The sequence below is a fragment of the Labrus bergylta genome, chromosome 14 (genome assembly GCF_963930695.1).
Source record: "Labrus bergylta chromosome 14, fLabBer1.1, whole genome shotgun sequence".
NCBI classification, from domain to species: Eukaryota; Metazoa; Chordata; class Actinopteri; order Labriformes; family Labridae; genus Labrus; species Labrus bergylta.
Window position 1 is genome coordinate 27994332 of NC_089208.1, and position 20581 is coordinate 28014912.

General features: G+C 39.3%; 1 pseudogene; it reads left to right on the plus strand.

The window, feature by feature from the left end:
* The first annotated feature begins 10429 nt into the window (after positions 1-10429).
* On the plus strand, positions 10430-19981 carry LOC109980788 (uncharacterized; annotated as a pseudogene).
* Positions 19982-20581: the final 600 nt, after the last annotated feature.

Below are 20581 nucleotides of genomic sequence, written 5' to 3' on the forward strand. Positions count from 1 at the left end.
AACCAGACAATGTGTGATAAACACTGAACAAACAAACAAACCAGTCAATGTGTGATAAACACTGAACAAACAAACAAACAAGACAATGTGTGATAAACACTGAACAAACAAACAAACAAACCAGTCATTGTGCAATAAACACTGAACAAACAAACAAACAAGACAATGTGTGATAAACACTGAACAAACAAACAAACCACACAATGTGTGATAAACACTGAACAAACAAACAAACCAGTCAATGTGTGATAAACACTGAACAAACAAACAAACAAACCTGTCAATGTGTGATAAACACTGAACAAACATACAAACCAGTCAATGTGTGATAAACACTGAACAAACAAACAAACCACACAATGTGTGATAAACACTGAACAAACAAACAAACCAGTCAATGTGTGATAAACACTGAACAAACAAACAAACAAACCTGTCAATGTGTGATAAACACTGAACAAACATACAAACCAGTCAATGTGTGATAAATACTGAACAAACAAACAAACAAACCAGACAATATGTGATAAACACAAAACAAACAAACAAACAAACCAGACAATGTGTGATAAACACTGAACAAACAAACAAACAAACAAACCAGACAATGTGTGATAAACACTGAACAAACATACAAACCAGTCAATGTGTGATAAACACTGAACAAACAAACAAACAAACAAACCAGTCAATGTGTGATAAACACTGAACAAACAAACAAACATACAAACCAGTCAATGTGTGATAAACACTGAACAAACAAACAAACAAACAAACCAGACAATGTGTGATAAACACAAAACAAACATACAAACCGGTCAATGTGTGATAAACACTAAACAAACAAACAAAACAGTCAATGTGTGATAAACACAAAACAAACATACAAACCGGTCAATGTGTGATAAACACTGAACAGACAAACAAACCAAACAATGTGTGATAAACACTGAACAAACAAACCAGTCAATGTGTGATAAACACTGAACAAACAAACAAACAGACCAGACAATGTGTGATAAACACTGAACAAACAAACAAACCAGTTAATGTGTGATAAACACTGAACAAACAAACAAACCAGTTAATGTGTGATAAACACTGAACAAACAAACAAACCAGACAGGATGAAGCAGACACTGAAACCTGCTGGTTAGTGCTGAAATGTCAAAGTTTCTTTTCAACAGTATGTGGGTAAAATAAACCAATCAACAAGACAGATTATTTGTCTGATCGTCTCATAGAAAAACATCCCAGAAAGGAAACAACAACTCAAACAGTCAAGAAGTCAGATTCAGAAACTTCACTGTGGAGACACCTTGCAGGCAGCTAGAGGCACCGACCTGTCACTCAAAAAGATTACAGCCTATTGAATGCACCACTTTAAGCATTATCATAATTTTTATGTTGGAAATTCATAAAAAATTTGGCTTGTGTGTCAAGAGTGTGGAAACTTGCTTTAGAGACAAAAAAGTTTCTTGTCTTTAATTATTTATTATTCTGCTCTAAATGTTTTACCATGGAGGCTTATGAGGATTTGCTCACTTTCGTAGTCATCCCCAAGTGGTCATTCAAAGAACTGCACATTTTCTCATTTATCTTTGTCTTCAAGGTTTTAGCTTCATGCAGCACACACATGATCATCATCATCAGACTGTCTCTGATGATGAAGTGATATTTCATCAAAGACATATCACCTATAGATAGGTATGTGGTCCAGGATGAGACTGCTATCAGGTTCCATTAGATCCTGTGTATTTCTGTTGACAGCTGGTATAAGTCGAGGGCTGGATGAGATGAGAGAACACTTCTGGAGTAGTAGAAACATCATCACACAGAGGAGACTGCTGGCAGGTCTGTGTGCCCTGCTGTCCACAGATAATTCAAAACATGAGGCTGTAGTAGAAATATAGACGAGTTATCTAACAAGCAGCAGGTAGTAGTCACAAGGGAGGTAGAGCTAAAATAAGAACAGCTATCAATGCAGTGAGTATAAAAAAGAGAGAATATAGTCAGATTGGTTTTACACACAGACTAAATACATAAATTAAAATTTAGTGTTTAAGTAGCCTAGACAAGATAAAAGGTAAATTATGGGGCACCAGTAGCCTAGTGGTTATTCTAATGTGTTTGTGTTTGAATCAATCACATTCATTCCTGCAGGCAGCACAATCCTCTTTACTGAACACACTGAGGTTTATGCTCTCGTCATGATAAAGTTTGTAGATCATGATATTAGCAATGATGCTAAGCAGTACAAAAACTAAACTAAGGTACAGTGAGGTCACAGTTGATGTGATTTTATATCATAATGTAAAGTGGAACATATTAGTTTATAAACATGAGTTATGACTTTATTAAATTGAAGGACAATGATTAAGTTGTTTATAAGACAATAGTTTGAGAGAAGTTATCTTGAAGCTATGGTAGATTGATCATTTTTAATTTAATTGTAAATACTTTATTCATCCCAGAGGGAAATTGTAGTTAACACTCTGTTATTGAGAGAAATGCTTCTCACACACATCAGCCTGAAATACACAAACAGGCGCCATGGCGTCGACTAATGGAGAGAGATGTCAGAGTGGGGCTGCTGCACACTGCTGCACAGGGAGCTCGCCAAAGCCTTTGTGATTTCCGTGCCTTGCTAAAGGGCGACTCTGCAGTACTCGAGAAGTGACCTGCCCCAGACCAACTTCGATAGTTTGATTCACAATGGGACTTGAACCAGCAACCATTGGTTCCCAACCAATGACCCTATTTCCATATTAAAGTAAACTTGAGTTCAACAAACCAGTCAAAACTGAGTTTAATAAAGTTTCAATAAATCCTGTTTGAGGTGATAATAACTCTGAGATTCATAACTGTGAATATTATTTTTAATCATCAGTTCAATATTCTGATATGTAACACAAAAGTCTGACCCTCAAAGTAAGTGAAGAGAAATGATAGAAATCCATCTGGACACAGATTGTCCTCGGTGTATTTTGGGATTTAAAGATGTTAAAAATTCAGAGTATGGCTCCCTTTCAAAAAGATTATTTCTCAGAGTTTCACAGGATGATTGAATTCTCTGATGGTAAGATGTGCCCGTCATACAGAAGCTGTTTGTTCTCTTTCAGAGGGTATAAAGTTTTGAAAATGTTCCCAGTCAGGTGTTGTACCTCACCTGGAACTCTACTGTACAGATTCAGACTTCATCTTAAACATTTCCTCATTGTTCTCTCATGTTCTCCTGCCTGTGAAGAGTTTGGATGAGTTCAGGTTTTATGAAACACCTGACACAACAAACTTTATTTATATAAGTGTAGAGACGCCTTCTGAACTCTGCTCACCTCCATCCATACCTGAGCTGTTTGAACCTGAAATATTAACAGATTTCTATTGAGAAACTCTAATCTGAATCAATAAAAAGATACATGAAGAAATGATGAAATGAACTGTGATTTCTGTTGTAAAAAGCAGCAACAGTATTCCTCATAAACTTGACATTGTACTTGATAAGTGTGTTAAAGCCTCCACATGATGAGAACTATTTCATATTCAAACTCTCTCTTTGTTTCTCATCGTATGTCACACAGCAGTGTTTCTAATTTAAGATATCACTGCAGGACCTCAGGAGAGGAATGTCTGACATTTCAGCCGACAGTCAAACAAAGCTCCTCCCATGGCATGCTGGGAAAACACAATGATCATCCATGGTGGTGTGAGGAGGGAAATAAGCGCAGCATGTCTGTGGATGCATCAGGGCAGCAGTATTTGTGAAACACAGCAGAAGATATAAAAAGTGTTTGAGAGAGTCTGGACAAATAACAGTGTATGGTGTTAAAGGAGGAGTCAGTGGAGGATGAAACCCCCCAGTGGGTGAGTTCACATTGATTCTGTGTCTTTAGGGAGAAACCTGACACACACATTTATTCTTATTCAGCACAACACTTGCAACTCTGCAACACAACACTATTTCTGTAATGAGATGAACTTTGTGTCTTTTTGTCATTTCTGAATGTTGTTTAATTTCTCTGCAGGGAAACTTTTTTTATTGGTTTGTATCTGAAGATAAAAAATACAAAATGCTGCTGAAGGTTGCAGAACTGATAAATACAGGAAATAAAATTATAACTTAATCCCTTCCTTTGTTTTAGGCTTCAAGATGATATGAATACCAAACCTCAGTGTTTTAAACTGAGGTTTGGGATTAAACACTGTACACACTGACTATTTCCAGTGTAGAGATTTTGGGGTCAAAATGGAGAAAAGAGAGACTGGTAGAGGAAAAACATTCAAATAATTCAATAAACTAACAAACCAATTCAGTAGAATTAAAAGACTGCCTCTTGTGATGTTTTTTATTTTAAAACATGTTCTGCCAACAGACAATTCATCCCTTTGCATCATAATAAGAGAACAACAAAAAGACCTTATATGTTTAAGTGAGTTCAAACAGGACGGTTTGTAAATATTTCATCACACTGACCCAGAGTCTGGAGGGTGGTGGGAGACAAAGTCTACTTAAATAGTTTCCTGTAGATTCAGTTAAATATGAATAATCAGCTAATGTCAGGTCACTTAACTCTCCAGGTGGAGAAGGAACAAAAGATAATATCACTTCATTAACAGACGGCAGAACAGGCAGCCAATCAAAAACCTTTTTGATGCAGAGCCAGAGGTTTTCTCTGCTCTGATTGGCTCACAATCAGATGATGTAGTCGTGGTCAGAAGGGAAAAAAAAGTTTGAGACCAGGAGCCCTGAGGCCAAAAAACTGTGAATCACTGAAGCATTCAATTTAACAAAAAAGTTTTAGAGTGAAAAGTGATCAGCTGGTGTGTCGGTGACGTTATTGATTTATCTGACAACAACACATTTTGTCAACATTTGGTGAGAGCTGATTTCAGTCCCTGAACAAAAGAGATCTTTAAAACACCACGAGGGGAGAGACAGTGAAAGGAAGGACACAGACCACTGCCCTCTCTCTGCCCCCTGCAGCCCTCCACCTCCAGCAGGTCTCTTAATACTTAATGTTGATGCAGCGGACAGACTCCTGGGAACACCATGGTGTGGACACACACACAACACACACACACACACACACACACACACACACACACACACACACACACACACACACACACACACACACACACACACACACACACACACACACACACACACGCGCGCGCGTTCAGGTTTAGTGTCGCTCTTGGCAAATCAAAGTGTGCTGGAGCCTTTCTCTCAAACTACAGGTGACCGTTGTGTTGAAGGTGAGGGGAAAGCTGTGACATTGTCCCTTTTGTCTCCTGGAGAGTTAATGAGATAAAATGAAAGAGGAGGAGGAGAGAGAGGCTGGAGAGAGAGAGGGGGAGTTACATTCAAAGGTGATACATCCAAAGAGCTGATGTTAGCTGAACAGAGGACGTTCTGACGTGGGCGGGGACATGCACAAGGTTTGCATTTTAATCTGTCAATTTAATCTGAACTAAAGACTAAACATTGATGTCCTCACAGCGTTCCTGATGTTCTGAAGATGTTGATAGAGGAGCTCCTATTGGAAACTTTCAGGTTCTAAGTAACTAATAAAAGACCACAGCAGCCTCTGAACACATTTACTCCACATGTTTTTGTATGTTTGATCTGATTTGTTGGTGGAAGCAGAGTGTGGTTGATATTTAAGAGTAATAAAAGATCAGGTTCAAAGTGACCCAGTGTGAGCAGAGAGACCACCTGCAGCTCTGACCCCCCTGCAGCCCAGCAACAAGAGAGAGCTGCAGAGCCTCACCCCCTGCAGATACAGTCATACCTGCTCCAGGATACTAAAATGGTACTCATATGTTTCTCTCCTTTCTGCTTGATGAACCAGTCAGACTGTTTCCTTTGATCTATAGACCCCCTACAGAGACAAACCAACCACCACAAACACCTGAGTTCTCCTCCTACAGAGACAAACCAACCACCACAAACACCTGAGTTCTCCCCCTACAGAGACACACCAACCACCACAAACACCTGAGTTCTCCCCCTACAGAGACACACCAACCACCACAAACACCTGAGTTCTCCTCCTACAGAGACAAACCAACCAACCACCACAAACACCTGAGTTCTCATTCTACAGAGACAAACCAACCACCACAAACACCTGAGTTCTCCCATTACAGAGACAAACCAACCACCACAAACACCTGAGTTCTCCTCCTACAGAGACACACCAACCACCACAAACACCTGAGTTCTCCTCCTACAGAGACAAACCAACCACCACAAACACCTGAGTTCTCCCATTACAGAGACAAACCAACCACCACAAACACCTGAGTTCTCATTCTACAGAGACAAACCAACCACCACAAACACCTGAGTTCTCCCATTACAGAGACAAACCAACCACCACAAACACCTGAGTTCTCCTCCTACAGAGACACACCAACCACCACAAACACCTGAGTTCTCATTCTACAGAGACAAACCAACCACCACAAACACCTGAGTTCTCCCCCTACAGAGACAAACCAACCACCACAAACACCTGAGTTCTCCCATTACAGAGACAAACCAACCACCACAAACACCTGAGTTCTCCCCCTACAGAGATGACCTCCTCAAACTGACTCAGACCAGATTTTCACCTGGTTTTTATAATTCTTCACTTCTATAAACATAAATACATAAAACATAAAATAATCTACAGATACAAACACCTGAGTTCTCCTCCTACAGAGACACACCAACCACCACAAACACCTGAGTTCTCCCATTACAGAGACAAACCAACCACCACAAACACCTGAGTTCTCCCCCTACAGAGACAAACCAACCACCACAAACACCTGAGTTCTCCCATTACAGAGACAAACCAACCACCACAAACACCTGAGTTCTCCCATTACAGAGACAAACCAACCACCACAAACACCTGAGTTCTCCCATTACAGAGACAAACCAACCACCACAAACACCTGAGTTCTCCTCCTACAGAGACACACCAACCACCACAAACACCTGAGTTCTCATTCTACAGAGACAAACCAACCACCACAAACACCTGAGTTCTCCCCCTACAGAGACAAACCAACCACCACAAACACCTGAGTTCTCCCATTACAGAGACAAACCAACCACCACAAACACCTGAGTTCTCCCCCTACAGAGACAAACCAACCACCACAAACACCTGAGTTCTCCCATTACAGAGACAAACCAACCACCACAAACACCTGAGTTCTCCTCCTACAGAGACACACCAACCACCACAAACACCTGAGTTCTCATTCTACAGAGACACACCAACCACCACAAACACCTGAGTTCTCCCCCTACAGAGACAAACCAACCAACCACCACAAACACCTGAGTTCTCCCCCTACAGAGACAAACCAACCACCACAAACACCTGAGTTCTCCCCCTACAGAGATGACCTCCTCAAACTGACTCAGACCAGATTTTCACCTGGTTTTTATAATTCTTCACTTCTATAAACATAAATACATAAAACATAAAATAATCTACTCAACAAATATTCTCTGAACTCAACTACAAAGTACAAAAATAGTCACCATGAGCCAAATTCAGAGAAGAATATGAAGGTTTCCTTTATGATTAAGTTGAACCTAAACTGTCAAATAAACACACTGAAAAATGCTCAATGTTGAGTTGAGATGTTTAAAAATAAAGGATAGAGCTCATCAAGTAGTTACATTATGTTTCCTGTTGCCACTAGGGGTGCTGTCCCTTTAATCAAATACTGCCATATTAATATGTTCAGGCCAGGACCCTTGTATTTATATAAAGTTTGGGTCAGATTGAAGAATGCATAAACAAAAAAACATCCATCTGGGGAAACCGCCTCCAAGGGGCTATACTTTAGAAAACTGTGAAAATAGGGTGGTATTAAAGGCAATTTTCCACGTCCATGTCGGAAATCAATCAAGTATCACATTTCTCACCATCTGAGGCAGGTAGCAAGTTAGATGAGTCTTGGGGCATGATAAGCACTGACAAATTAGGAAATGAGCTCTGAGGAAAAATAAAATAAATCCTAATTTGAATTTCTTAATTCAAATAAGAAAAATTTGAAATGTGAATCTTAATCCACTGCTTAAGATTGTCTTAATGTCTCATTAAGTTTCTCCTTGTGAAAATCAAGTTTGATTATCTCCTCATAAAATATTTGTGCAGACTTCAGACTATCATCCCAGTGTTTCCACACATACTTTACTGAAACAGAACACCTCAAGTGTTTTCAGTTATTGTTCTTTTGTGTTTAAAGCTCAGAGGAGATAAAACATGTGATTCAGTGAAGGTCAACAGATTAAATCAGCTGACTGATAAAGGTGAACAGATAAAGAAGAGTGCAGCTGCTTGGACTTAATAAAACAGAATGATAATTAGTGATCAGAGTCTCTTCTCTGTCTTCATCTCACACCAGGACTCTTTGTCCTTCTGCTAACACACAGTTTCATGTTGAGCCAACATGTTCATCATTAAAGCATCAATAATGAGACAGCTTCATATTTTCATCCTGAAACAAGAGCTTATGAACAGGATGTTCAATCCTGATGCTCTCAGAGGACTCACAGGTTGTCTAAACTCAAAGAGCCAAATCAACCAATCAGTGTGTAGCAGCTGCTGAAGTGTCTCCAGATGGATATATGTCATCAGAGCAGTAGTCAGCATTATTGTGTTGCTCTCATACGTTTCATTTGTGTCTCCAGTCCAGTAGGTGGCAGTAACACATCCATAAACAGCTTTGTAAACAGCCATTCAAAATGTAAAGAAGAAGACAAAAACTTTCTTACCTGAACGTTTGCAGCGAGAAGGAGAGCATGTGGAGAAAGAAAAGAGAGACAGGAAGAGATCAGGTTAGTTACTTACATGGTACACTTTTTATTTTGATCACTTTATTACACTGCCCTCCTGCACATCAAATGTTACATCTGTTTGTTTATTCTGATGACCTGTTTTTATGTGTTTGTGTAAGATTGACATTTTAGAAACAAGCTGACGACTCAGAAAGGTTTCAATCCCAACACTTTCAAACATCCAAAAACAACTGGAGGAGCTGTAACCTCCTGTAAAACCAAACTGCAGGAACAAAAAAGAATTAAATACATAACACTCCTTAGAAGCAACAATGATGCAAAGCAGAAACAAACAAAACTACAGATGCCCAAAGAGGACACACATCCTTTTATTTTACTTCACTCTGTTTTCTTTTGTTAATAAAAACAGCTCGTCTTCTTCATCTCATTATCTCAAGATAACAAAGCTGGTTTTTCCATTATAATGAGTGAATTTCGGTTGTTTTCACGAGGTCTTGAGCCATTAAAATTTTATTATCATAGGAAGACGAGGGTTGTTATCTCGAGACAAAATCAAAAATATGTTGAGATCTCAAGAAAATGGCTGAAATTCACTTGTTATAACAGGAAAACAGAGTGAATTTTAATTAATTGTATGGATTCATAGCTGTTCCATAAAAAAAACATTGATTTTGTTAAGATAAGTTAAATTGATATATATACATGAATTATAATTAATATTATATATATTATATTAATATAAAGGTCACAGACGTAACCCTAAAAAGAAATCAATGATGTAGTGGAGAGCATCCAGAGATGATGCTAGAGGAATAACTACAGAGACATATTTTGAAGCATTGGGCAGCGACCAAGCTGCAGAAAAGTCACATATTGATGTATTTGAAGAAAAGAGTGTAGGGATGTGATGATGGATGGTTCATAATAAACTTTGTTAAAGAAGACTGATGCTGTTGGCTGGAGAAGGTAAATGTTTTTCCTCCCTGCTTCCTCCACTCCAATAAATGTAGCAGATACCTGGAGGGCTGTTATCCACACCACATGGATGTGATTTCAATTTCTCTGTGTGATCAGACCTCATGCTCTTATCACCTTTTTATGTAGAGAAACCTCTGGAACATTTCAAACACTGGTGCAGATTGACTTATTGATCATGATCAAGTTTTCTTTGAATCATTTAATACAATGTTCACAGATATAAAACAGTTCTTACCAGCAGTGAATTATAGCCCTTATTAGTGCTTTGAAGGTCATTTTCAAGGACAAACTGGGACTGAATCAAGCTGAATGAAACATGGTGTGAACATGAAAAGCTCCATGGTGGAGGGTTCAGAGCTCTTCGTGAGGTTCAGGGACAGAATTATTTTGAAGGATGAAGAATAATTAAACTGTTACAGGGTGTGTTTTGATGAAGAACCTGAACTTTAACACTCAATATGCTTACATATTGAAAAAAACAACATTTAGCTTCTTACAGTGCAGACGCTTTTCTTCTTTTCTTTTGCTGATATCTTCTTTTTTCTAAACCTAATTTAAGCAACATTAAATTTGTGAACAAGCCTGTGCCGCAGTACTTTGAAACACTGTACACAGCTAAAGCTAATCAGCAACAAGATGCCTCCCTTCTCCAAGGAGAAGAATCAAGAGGGATACAACCGTGGACAGCTGCGAAAGGGAAGGTCAGGAACAAACCTCCCCCACAAATGAATGTGGAACTACAGAACAGATATTCCCCTCTGTTGCAGAGCCCTGGATCTTCATCTGGTTCTCCATCCTCAGACACCAGGGTAAGGACTGAAAACATATCAAAAAGTAAAAGGCTACAGGGAAAGCTAAAGCCTGGGCTTGAAACTCTGATTGTGGGTGACTTTGCTGTTAAAGATGTACAAAGGATGTGTGTTAAAAACACTGAAGTACTGTGTTTTCCCAGAGATATGGTCTCTGATTTAGCAGAAAGGATCCTGCATATTGTGGCTGAACACCCGACTGTGAAGAATGTCATACTACACATTGGGTCAAATGATGTCACAAAACAACAATCAGAAGTCTTGAAGCAGGACTTCACTGGTCTGCTGAAGATGGTCAGCCCCTTGGATGTGGATGTGTTTATCAGCGGCCCCATACCACCAGTCAGAAGAGCAGAGGAGAGATTCATCAGGTTGTTAGCACTAAATAACTGGCTTACAACTGCATGTAATGCCCATTCAGTGAATTTTATTAACAATTTTATCATTTTCTGGGAACGCAGACATCTTTTTAAGGCAGATGGATTTTGCCTGAACATGTCAGGGGTGAAACTGTTCACCTCTAACCTATTTTACTCCCTGCCTCAACCATCAGTTCTATCTGCCAAGGACAAGAGACAAAAGAAAACAGCTTTCAAGAAAGACAAAACACAGCGTGATGGAAACCTTCGTCAAGAATCACGTCTGCCAGCATCTGAGGAGAGACTTAAAGAGGAGAGACATCGGAACCAAGAGGACGGGTCTCCACCCACCTTTGACCCCCTCACCAACACCTGTGAAGTCTCACCGCCCTTGCCCCCTCGAACCCCGATCAGATCATCATCTTCCTCCGTAATCACCCTATCTGCCTCCTCCCCCCACCTAGAGTTCACTGACCAGATTAAGGAGCTGGTCAATGCTGGATTAAAAAGTACCCCCCGCCCCTCTCCCTTTTTGTCTTCCATAAACACCCGACGGCGCCCACCATCGCCCATTCCGAGACGGCTCTCACCCCCCCTGTCCCTCCGCGGGTGCGTCATGTTTTGTCTCCTCAGCTTGATAAGGATGAAATGCAGAACATTCAGAGGTCAAACTGATGTGTTTTGGGTCCAGGCTGCAAGGATATCAACAGTCATGACTCTCTCCAGGATAAGGGGCCCTGCACGTCAGTAGGTTCCAAAATCTCTGTGATGATAGGTAATAGAAGAATAAAGGGGACTCTGCCAAGAAACAAAAGGCAGTTATGTGACTTTGCAAACTTGTCAAACTTAGCGTCCCAAAAACGTTAGCAGATGAAGCTTCTAGGATCCTAAAGCTGGCTCTACTAAACATTAGATCACTGACAGGGAAATCATTTTTAATCAATGATTTTATTATTGAGCACAAGCTTGATTTTATGTTTTTAACTGAAACTTGGTTAGATCAAAATAACAGTGCATCTGTTCTTATCGAGTCAACCCCTCCTGACTTCAGTTTTGTAAGTGAGGCTAGAGTGCATAAGAGAGGAGGAGGAGTTGCAGTTTTGTTTAATGATTCCTTCCAATATAAGCAATTATCTTTTGGAAATTTTGCTTCTTTTGAATATCTGGCCCTTTAGTCCATCCCCAAAGCCATGTTCCTAAATATTTACAGGCCACCTAAATACTGTGCAAACTTTTTCGATGATTTCACTGAACTGCTGTCTGTGATCTGTATTGACTTTGACTATGTTATTATTGTTGGTGATTTTAACATCCATGTTGATAACCCCCATGACAGAGGGACTAAAGAACTGTTTCACACTCTTGATAGCTTTGGGCTGACTCAGCATGTGACAGAGCCCACACATAACAGAGGGCACACTCTGGACTTAATCATCTCCAAGGGCTTGGACAGCTCCAAGGTTGTTGTTTCAGATGTTGCCCTATCTGATCACGCCTGTGTTTTATTTGAGAGTACTATGTCAGTGTACAAAAGTATTCAAACAAAAGTGATCACAAAACGGTGTATCACTGAAAACACCAGTGAAATATTTAACTAGGTTTTCTCTTCCACAGCTGCCCTGTCCTGGGGCTCAGTCAGTGAGTTGGTAGATAACTTCAAAAATCACAAATGTTATTGATTCCATTGCTACCACTAAGGTGAAGGTTGTCTCTGGTAAGAAAAAATCTCCATGGAGAAATTCGACACTGGTAAGAAACGGAAAAAGAGATTGTCGAAAAAGCTGAACGCAGGTGGCGTAAAACTAATCTCCAGATTCATTATGACATCTACAAAGAGAGACTTCACACTTATAATTCACAACTGAGGAATGCAAGGCAATCTTTGTTCTCTGACATCATCACCAGAAACAATAACAATGCTCGTTCCCTGTTTGCTACTGTCGACAGGCTAACAAACCCTCCTGTGTCAATAGCATCTGCATTTCATTCTACCAGGGCCTGTAATACATTTTCTACCTTCTTTACTGATAAAATCCAGAAAATTAGACAAACTGTCAGTAACTCATCATCAGGATCAGGATATGTGCTGTGTCCATTTAAAACCAACTTAAGCACCATGACACAGTTTAATCAAATCAACCTTAAAAACCTGGAGGACATTATACAACAATTAAATTCCTCCTCCTGCTGTCTTGACATTCTGCAAACAGGTTTTTTCAAAAAAGTCTCCCAAGTCATGGCTCCAGATCTGTTACAAATTGTAAACCTGTCTCTTCTCTCAGGTGTCTTCCCACAGGCCCTGAAAACAGCAGCCATCAAGCCACTATTAAAAAAGAACAATCTAGACAAGTCAATAATGAACAATTACAGGCCGATATCAAATCTTTCTTTTTTAAGTAAAATAATCGAAAAAGCTGTTTTTCAACAGTTAAATAACTTCTTGACATTGAGCGACTGTTTCGATGTCTTCCAGTCAGGTTTTAGACAAAATCACAGCACTGAGACAGCTCTGGTTAAAGTGTTTAATGACATCCGTTTAAACACAGACAGTGGCAGAACCTCAGTCTTAGTTTTACTTGATCTCAGTGCTGCGTTTGACACAGTTGACCACAATATATTACTCGACCGACTGGAAAACTTGGTGGGAGTTTCTGGCACAGTACTAAACTGGTTTGAATCCTACTTAAAGGACAGGGACTTCTTCGTGTCTATAGGTAACTTCAAATCTGAGCAAACAAAAATTACTTGTGGAGTTCCCCAAGGTTCCATCCTGGGGCCTCTTCTGTTTAACCTCTACATGCCTACTAGCTCAGATTATAAAAAACAATAAAATAAGTTATCATTACTACGCAGACGACACACAAATATATATTAAAATGTCGCCAGGTAACCATGGTCCCATAAAAGCACTGGGTAAATGCATAGAACAAATCAATGAGTGGATGTGCAAAAATTTTCTCCAGCTAAACAAAGACAAAACTGAGGTTGTTGTTTTTGGAGCAAAGGAGTAGCGACTAAGAGTCAGCAATCAGCTTCAGTCAGTAAGATTTAAAACCACAGACCAGGCAAGAAATCTGGGCGTAGTGATGGACTCAGACCTCAATTTTAAAAGCCACATTAAGACAATTACAAAGTCAGCCTACTATCACCTGAAGAACATATCAAGAATTAGAGGACTTATGTCCCAGCAGGACCTGGAAAAACTTGTCCATGCTTTTATCTTCAGTCGTCTTGATTACTGCAACAGTGTCTTTACAGGTCTGCCTAAAAAATCAGTCAGACAACTGCAGCTGATCCAGAACACTGAGTCCTCACCAAAACCAAGAAAATGGATCATATCAGTCCAGTTCTGAGGTCTTTACACTGGCTCCCAGTCTGTCAGAGAATAGACTTTAAAATCCTGTTGCTGGTTTATAAAGCGCTTAAAGGTTTAGGGCCAAAATACATTAGTGACCTCCTGAATCATTACGAACCATCCAGGCCGCTCAGGTCGTCTGGGACAGGTCTGCTCTCTGTCCCCAGAGTCAGAACCAAACATGGAGAAGCAGCGTTCAGTTTCTATGCTCCTTATATCTGGAACAAACTCCCAGAAAACTGTAGGTCTGCTGAAACTCTCAGCTCTTTTAAATCAAGGTTGAAGACACACCTGTTTACAGCTGCCTTTAAAGATTTTAAATTTTAACTCTGCACTGTAACTTTTAACTCTCTATATTTTTACTTTATTTATTTAATTTGAATTATTTTTATTTGAACATATGTTCAGATTATTTCTTTTTTTATGTTCTATTTTAATGTTTCTTTTCTTTCCTCTGTCATGATGCTTTTGATGTCTTGTGTGAAGCACTTTGAATTGCCTTGTTGTTGAAATGTGCTATATAAATAAACTTGCCTTGCCTTGCCTTGCCTTACATGTTCAGTGAAGTCGAGCTACAGTTAGAGCTCTATTAGTTTAATTTTTCTACTATCCTTGTTCCAGTATACAAGCACCAGGAGAGAATCTATTCGTTGTAAGAACTTTGTCTGACTTCACCTCAGTAGGTGGCTTTTAGCTAGTTAGGGCCTGAGCACGAACCGTGCGAGGACCCTCTTGAAACCCTAGCGATCATTCTTCTTCTTTTTATTGTTCCTCCTCTTTGCGTCCACTTTTGAGGGCCTGAATGTGCCCGAAAACTCACCAAACTTTCCACGCTCATCAGGTCTCGTGAAAAATTTTATATTTTGGTGGTTTCGTAAAAAAAATCGCAAAATGGCTCAATGCCTCAAAATTGGTGTGGACCATGCTAACACCTTGGCCATACAACACTTTAAAGCTCAAATGCCTACATCCAACACTGTCACCATATGGACGCGTCACTCGCCATCAAACAGGAAGTAGTTTTTTCACGGGCTTAACATAGTCGTACTGTCCCGAAACTTCATACATATAATCCTGGTAGTAAAGTCAAACATGTTATACCATTTAAGTGAGTGGGCGTGGCTTAATGGCTCAGTGGCGCCCCCTACAATATTTCAAACATTCAGCCCACGCAGCACGTTGAACCTACAATTCTGAATTTTACTATGCATTTCTAACATGACAAAACCTACAAAAAAGGCTCTTGCACCCACGCCCAAAACTCAACAGGAAGTCCACAAATCACATCGCCATCAAACAGGAAGTGGCTGTAACTCTTATATACTTTGTCTGATCTTCTTGAAATTACATAGGTATGATCAGGGTTGGCCTCTGAACACAGTGACACAAAACAATAACAAATTTTAACCATAGCGCCCCCTAGTGCAAAGAATAAGTACACAGCAAAAATTGGAGAGTTAAAATTTCAGGGTTAGACATTTCAGAGTTCATTTCAACTCCCAATGTGTTATTTTAACTCATTCTGAGTGAAATGGTGTCAAGTGTTTGAGTTGTTTCACAGTGTTGATGTGTTAGTGTTAGTCCCACTCTTCATAGAGTTAATTAATCTAAGCTCCGCCTCTGCCCATGTTTCCTGCTCATGTCGGTTGGAGAGACAGGAGAACCATTGAGAAAGGTTTGCTCCTCTGCAGTTCTATACGGTAAGTAAAATAAAGTCTAATTTAATGAAAGAAAGTAAATTAATGCTCTGAACTACTGTACAATTATATATTTGTGGAGAATATGTACTTTAAATGGCCTTGTGTGTTGCCATGAACTAAATGGCCACAGTCACATGTCACATGGATAAGCTAATGCTAGCTAGCTGTCTCTTGCCGTTAGCTTACAATTTAAATCATTCAAACATTATTAACAAAAATAAATAAGGCACTTTTAAGTTGTAAATGTAAATATGCGATTTTATGTTTACATTTTGAGGTTGAAGCTAATGTGCTGGGTTTTTTTTTCTCTGCACTGTCCGAACATGCGGGCACATGTTTGAACATGTATTTGTTCTGTGACCGTTGCTAGCATTACTCTTTTTTTTTTCATTTCTTCCTTTTGTGTTAATTAGGCCTGGGCGATAAAACAATAATGATGATTGTCCCGATTATTTTTCTCAGTATAAATATGACAAATGTTCAGTAAAAGTTTGATAAATTAAACCTGTAATTACACCACCCAAACACATGGAAAGGGGGCACTAATGTGCTTTAAACGGTAGTTGCCAGCAGACATTAAAAAGATGAAGGAAAAGACTATGAACAGCTAATCATGTCACAGGGATATGGGTGGGCAGGCTTACAGACGTTTGGAGTTGAATAGAAACACAGCTGAAATGAGGAGCTGAGGATAGTGAAAGCGAAGAATATGAGATTTTTTTGATCCAGCAGATGTCGCCCTTGAGCACCAGCATGAAACAAAAACAACTTGCGCTGCATTGTTGTGTTAGCATGCTAATGCTAGCGATCTTTATTATGCTCGTATCTTCACACTGCATGTAAATTTACCTGAAATGAGCGTGATCTAGAAACACAGTTAAGCAGTGAGTACAGTATGTTATTCTTCTTTTGTCTAGTCCCTCAATTAAACAACTTTTATATGTGAGGGGATGAGCCGGCCATCCGTCACATCCATGTACACATGCTGTAGATAAGGCTCAGACAACATCACAGACTCATTGTAGACAGTCATGACTCACAAAGTTCTTTTCAGAGGATATACTTGATTTCTGCTACATTTAAGTGTGAAAAATCGCATATTCTTCCTTAATTAACTTGGAGAAACTTTTATTTCAGACAAAATGCTGGTTCCAGTAAAGTACAAGACACTACAGAAGTATGTGAAGTTGGAGGAGGTTGACTTCATGAAATTTCATGAAAAAGGTGTGTAAATTAATAAATTTCAGGGAAATAAAGTAATTCATTTCATTTGAATTTAATTCCTTTTATTTATATTCAAGCTTGAACAAGGTAATTGTTTAAAAATAGACCAGTATGCCATTAAACTCATTCATAAATTGCTTAAGAGTTTTAGTTCTGCAATTTGTACCTTCATTGAGCACAATATACATAAAAATTGTCAATTTAAGACAAACTGTTATTAATTGTCTAATTTTGACTTGAGATGGAATGGGTTATTTGAGGGATTTTTTTTCTAGGTGTATTTAATGATAAACAGTGTTTGATGAGTGTATTTAACATGAACCACTTTTTGCTTTGAGCGTTTATTCCAAAACACATTCAGTTTTGTTTTATCTTTTCCAGTAATTGAGAGATTTTGTCTGCCACCTGATGCAAAAGTTATGTACAAGGATGCAACAGGTACAGAAGTTGACGCAGAAATATTCAGCGATATTGTTGGGCAAGGCAGTCTGGTGCTGACTGTTTTCTGTGATGACGGTAAGATATACAGTCAGGTAGAATCAAGCACTCAATTAGTATTACAATTATTAACATTTTGTTCTATTCCTCAGAGTTCTCTGACATTTCCTCTGCTTCTGAGATGTCTGACTCGAGCTTCAGCTCAAGTACGTCTACTATAATCGTTGAAGTCCCCAGCAAGCGACAAAGAATTGAGAATAAAGGCAATGCAGCGTCTTCTAAACAGGTTGAGGCAGAATTTGACTTTCAAGAGTTTTTCTGTACTTCAAAAATGTTTTCATGTCAAGGCTATAGAGAGGAAGCTGGTTATTATCACCTTGATTTACGTTCTCTTTTAATATTTTTAGTTTTCTCCTTTTTTTTATTAGAGGATTGAAGCTGTTCTTAGAAGCCAGTCTGGTGGTGAAGAAGTACTACAGGAGTACCAATCAACAAATACCCTTACAGATGCCACAAGAAGACAAATGGTTAACATACTGGTTACTCACATGATCGATAATCATGGTTATGTGTAATGCACATCGTTTGTATTTGTGCCAGTTATCGGTTTGGTCATTGCATACATTTAGATTACTAAATTAATATCTCTTTGCAGGCACCTGCCTTCCAAGGCAACCAGAGAAGAGTATGCTCTTGGGATAGTGATGCTGTTCCCTTCCTTGAAGGATGTAACACTTATTTTTCCCAGGAACACTTCTATGATGCCGCAAGCAGCACAGGATACATTTCTTGGCGTCTCACAACAGTCCAAAGAAAGATTCGACGTGCATCTGAACGACCAAATGACGCTATTGACCTTTCTTCTGGAGGCCCGAATATCCGAAGGGGTGTTTCTGTTGACATGCAGCTTGATGGGGATGCTTGCCAGGAGGCCATATCTTTGCTCAACCATAGTACAGACAACTCCCTGATTTTCCAGAAGATGAGTGAGACTTTCCAGTTCCGTTAGAACCTTGTCAATGACCCAGGCAGAAGTGTTGATGTCCTCTCAACCTTCAAAAGATTCCTGGACACAAAGGGCTCGGTACATAAGGAATAAAATGTTTCAAAATGCTTAGAATTTGAGAGCGTCTCCTGTAGCTGTAATCATTTTTGTATTAGAGCTAATAGTTTAATATCTTTTTTGGTGGACCAAGACTTCACGCTCTAATTTGATGACGACATATCCTCCAGGCTGCTTCAGAAATGGGATGTGTTCTTCAAGCCAAACATCATAAAAGAAGCTAAGCGGCTCACTTCAACACCAGAGTTGAGAAGCTTGCTGCAATCATCTGAAAGTCCTCTGGGAAGTGATTCTGATGCGGCAACAAGTGAGTTGTAATTGTTTTGCCTGTTTTAAATTATTTGCTTTATTTTCAGTAACGGTGACTTTATTCATTTGTTATTGACTATATGATTAAAATTTGGAATCAAGAGGAATGTGTTTTTTTGCTGGATTTGTTTATTCCATTTTATCTTTAAAGTTAATTTGCTTTTTGGGATATTTATTAACAATAAATGGAAGAATGTTGTTTTAATTCAAACTCAAATGATTAAATGTATAGAGTTTTCAGTTAACGCATGACTTTTTATCCTTAGCCTACGACCAAGAAATGGCATCCCTGTTGTTGCTGATACATCTCCTCCCACCCCCACCAGGCGGACCGAAGGCTCCTAAAATCACTGCTTGTGATGCAGTTCAGAAACTTGTCGTCTTTCATAAGGTAATTATTGCAAGTTTATCATGATATTTCTTTCGCATTACCTTATTAGCTACATGTTTAAATCAGTATTGTTAAAAAGTGAATGAAACAAAAACAGGTGTTACCATTGTATATTAGCCAGTCAGAAAATGTCAATTCTATGATATGGTTTTCACTTTGGGAGTGGGTGCACATTATTCTTGGTTTTTTTTTTCACAGTCATGCTGCAGTCTGGAGGAGCATCTCCGCAACCAACACAGTCGACATCCATACCTCCTCGCTGTTGGACGTCAAAAGAACAACACTGACACCTTCTACATCGTGATGGATAAGAATCTGATCCCATGCCAGGCAAACCGCTTCCTCGGGGCATTTGATGAGCTGTTCAAAGCTCATTTTGTGTTCAACTTGTCGTATGATGCAGCATTGGTCAACTTTTACACGTTCTTGCAGACAACAGTATATAACATTGATATGGGGAAAATGAAGGAGTCACCCAGAGTGAGAGAGTTGAGAGCCAGACTGCTTAACCAGCCCTTACTGGTCTCATTCTGTGAGTAAGAGGCTAAAACAATGTTGGGCTGTTTCATGTGTCAGAAACAGTATGCGGACAGTCAGCTGCTGATTTCACATTTAAGGGTTGAACATGGTTACTATCCTGGACCTAAGTTCAAACTGTTTTGTTCTCAGCCAAACTGCAGGCATCAGTTCCTTACCTATGCAGACTTTCGAAAGCACCTCAATAATGTTATAGCAATGTTCAGCAAATTGCTCAAACTGCTTTATGTTCCTCCAGTGAGCCTGTTGCAAGTTCATGTCAGGTGCAATGTAAGGACCAATTTAATCCCCTTAATCAATGTAGCCCATCCAGAATTTCTTCAGAGAGCAGTGATTCAGGACTTCATAAAGATCTAACCAAAGAAATGTGTACGACCATTGTGGCCAAATTGCAGGGGAGTGGAATTTCAAACAGTTTGGTATCCTCAATTGTAGGAGATTTGGAGGAGCTAACAAGCGAGCTTCGCTCACAAGCAAAACATTGTGTTACTTCGGCTATACCAAAAACTGACCCCAATATATCTGTGATAAATGAATGTTTTGAGACATTCAAAAACCCATTCACAAATCTGAATACAGAATGGAAATGAAATAAATACTTTA